The sequence below is a fragment of the Gossypium raimondii genome, chromosome 6 (genome assembly GCF_025698545.1).
Source record: "Gossypium raimondii isolate GPD5lz chromosome 6, ASM2569854v1, whole genome shotgun sequence".
NCBI classification, from domain to species: domain Eukaryota; kingdom Viridiplantae; phylum Streptophyta; class Magnoliopsida; order Malvales; family Malvaceae; genus Gossypium; species Gossypium raimondii.
In genome coordinates this window covers 43,776,221-43,779,836 of record NC_068570.1, presented here as the reverse complement: position 1 = coordinate 43,779,836, position 3,616 = coordinate 43,776,221, and the positions used below count along the sequence as shown (strand labels likewise).

Here is a 3,616-nt window from a genome sequence, read left to right as displayed (position 1 = left end):
AGCCTAGTAAAACATTGGAAATCTTTACTATCTCAAAACATTGGAATCTGTCTTCCATTTTTGTACAAACGATGTTTTAATAGTTCGAGATAATAAAGTGGTTTTCTAATTTTAAGTAATAGAATAAAATAATTAATTATTGGCTTTAAAATTATATGCCAAAATGATATGAAATAAATAGTGTCATTGGAGTCTCACACTAAATCATTATAATAATTGGCGATTTATTGTTTTCTCTCGGATGGTAAAAAGTCCCATTCATGGTGTCTTGTCAACGTTAGAGGCACAAAAATTCCTTATCGTCTCTAGCCGGTAAGTCGTCATCCATGGTAAATGCAATACTTTTCGGTACTTTTCATGAAGTTGCTTGTTTAACAATATGCTGGCGTAAATTACTCAAGGAAAACTATCATGACTTTGTGTTCTCTTTGACCATAATGGCAAAGGTTATTGGTATAATATTCCGATTCTAGTCTTTTGTACTTGCAATAAGGACTTGCATGTATTTACCATAAACTAAGAGTCTGTTTGTTTGTCAGTAAAATATTTTTCGTAAAATGATTTCTGGAAAATGTTTTACTTTTCTGTCAAATGATTTACAGAAAATATTTTCTAGTGTTTGGATGAATCTGTGTAAAATATTTTCGCTATTTGGCGATTTCAAAATATTTTCCTAAAAGTTGTTTTACATATATTTTCCGAAAATAACTAATGCTCAAAAAAGGTCACTAATGGCACAAGTCGACTCCTCAAGATGTGAGGCATTTAAATGTTTTTAATGTTTATTATTTATCAAAGGACACAAAAGCCCGTAGACCATTGTTTAACCCATGGTGAACTAAAACATGGACTATATAGGCATTGAAGATATAAGTGCCCTAATCGCATAAAATGTTTTCAGTGAGGAATCAACACCTATGCATTCTTTCGAAGTTTAAACAGAGATATACATTTTCCAGAGAAAAAACATCCATCATTTCATATCTGAATACACTTGTTTGGTACAAAATTGCTGAAATGAAAATTCTACAAACCTCAGTAAGAGAGATTTCAGATGTAATTTTTCAACAGACTAAGGGGACAACTAGGGAATGCAAAGAAAGACAGTAGTAGAGTAGCAACTACATCATGGCTAAAGATCCAGAGCAGCGTGTTGCGCACATGCCTCCTATTGTTGCACCAGGCCCTGCAGGTCAACATGGTTTAAGATGATAATGTTACACTCAAGCCAATAAATAATATATAATATAATATAATATATATATATATATATATATATGGTCCTTTCATCAAGGAGTGTAGCTGAATGTTGCAATAAGTTATTTTTCATTAAGAAAATGATATGTTGCAAGGATAACTCTAACAAACTGACCTGGATCAAGAGGGAAAAATAAACCATAAGGCTCCAAGTATTCATTAAGTTCCATCCATCCAATTCCGGGCTCAACTACAACATCCATGTCCCGAATATGCAATGCCTTAACTCTCTACAAATTTAAAAAAATCACTCCTAGTATCACAAATTAAAAAACCAAATGGATAGAATTGCAAATTCATTTTACACGATGGAACATTGATGATTTTATCACAAAAGTAATTGCAAATTCAAGTACCTGATTACAAGCATAAAAGAACAATTAAAATTTTATACTTGCTCAAGAAGAACCAAGACATTTTTGTAGTAGTTCCATGACATTACAAAACATCTTATTCAGATGTATGTAATAAAATACAATGAGATCATGCAAATGGTTTATCACAAAGCATCGCTAGAAGCCGACCTATGTAAGAAGTTTCCAGTTTTGCTACATGTTCAAGTTCAACATAATCCTAGTAGTAGTTCCATGACATTACAAAACATCTTATTCAGAACATTTATTTGGGTGATTTCTTAGTTATCCAAGGAAAACAAAAGGGCATAAAAAATTTGAAAATTTTCATCAAACAACAGTTGAAACTCAAATTTCACTCAATCAAAATGACAAAAGTTTCCTTGATATTTGAAATTTACAATTGAACCCAATAAAACATAATATGAAATTAATGAAACATGTCCAAAATATAATCCTTCAATAAGCATGATAAATTCCACATCATTATCCCCTTAATATGAGAAAATGCAGGATCAAATGTTAAAGTATTGAAGTAAAAGAAATGACCAACATATCCTTGTACAAAATGCCAGCAACATATATCCAAACTTTTATTGACACTTCCAATAGAACTAGCATGATCTTGTCCTTCATCACATGTAAGTCACCTGCTCTTAACTCTCTAAGAAGGAAGAGCAATTCTATTGCTAGGACAGAGGACGTACATAGAAAAACTAGCAGATCCCTAATGTATAAACATAGCATTGAATGACAATTTCTGAAGCACACTATTAACCTTGCAACAAATGCCAACTCAACAAAGTCAAATACCTGTGGCAAAATTGTGCAGGCAAGCTCATCAAGCAAAATCAGAAATCAGGCAACTATTAGCAAGGAATTATTGTTAGATATTATATATGTATAGTTTCTATATTAAGAGATTATGACTATACAGACTCAAATTCCTTTTTCTTCTCTGGCCTCTCTTCTCAATTCTTGATTAAGTAAAAATTTGGTTTTAGAGCTAGTCAAGATTCAGCCATAGAAGCTGGAAAAGCACAAGAAATACAAAGAAATGGCAGAAGGAACTAGACTCAATACCCATTCTAGATTCAACTGGACACACTTAATGAATCTAACAACCAGTAATATGCTAACTTTGTGGAAAATCAAGAACATATCACTAGAATTTTGGAGTTAATGGATAAAAAAGGACTACTAGCAAACCAGAATCCTGGGAGCACAATACCTATACTGATTTTTAGATTCCATTGTAGCTACTCAGTCAAGTGAAGGCAAGAAATCTGTAGAAGTTACGGTCACTGATGCACAAGTTAAATATACCTATAAGCATCATAATTCTTGTTTAGTAGACAACCATGCTTTACCTGAAACCAGTAAACCAGAAAATACTAACAGTTGAGTCTAAAGTTAGTGTGAGTCCAAGCTAAGATCAAGCAATCATTTAAACCCAACACTCAATATCCACATCATAACACAAAACTGTAGCTCAAATTGATCGGGTAAGACAAAGTTGAAAAACGAAGGGCTTCGATTTTTCTTTTTTATTATTTAAAAAAAATTATGTATTACATGAAACAAAAATTAGAGAGAAAAGGAAGGAAAACATAAGAGTAATCGATCAAAGATGAGACATTAGAGAAATATACAGATACCTCGAGGAGATCAGAGATGAATTTTTCTCGACTGTGGACCCTAATGTTTTAGGGTTTCTTCAGAATACAGAGGCAAGGCCGACAGTCGACCGACAGTCGACCGACAGAGACGACGATGCAAAGATAGTGCGGTGAGGCCAACGAACGGAGATGAGGAGTCAGAGGAAGAGGGAGAACCACTACTTAGAAGAGAAGAGGGAAAATGTCTTACGGATTAGAAATCGGTAAGACAATTTCTAAAATTTGCTTTTGATTTTACCCGTGTTTGTAAAATGTTTTCCTATGGGAATTCATTTTACACAAAACAAACACCGGAAATTTCAGAAAATGTTTTCCGGAAAACATTTT

General features: G+C 33.0%; 1 long non-coding RNA gene across 1 annotated transcript; it reads right to left on the bottom strand.

Moving 5' to 3' along the window:
• Window positions 1-964: 964 nt before the first annotated feature.
• LOC128041660 (uncharacterized) lies at window positions 965-3,363 on the bottom strand. Its single transcript, XR_008196606.1, has 3 exons — window positions 3,269-3,363; window positions 1,373-1,487; window positions 965-1,186 (listed from the first exon to the last, which is right to left on the bottom strand). It is a non-coding gene; the product is annotated as an uncharacterized LOC128041660 (long non-coding RNA).
• Window positions 3,364-3,616: the final 253 nt, after the last annotated feature.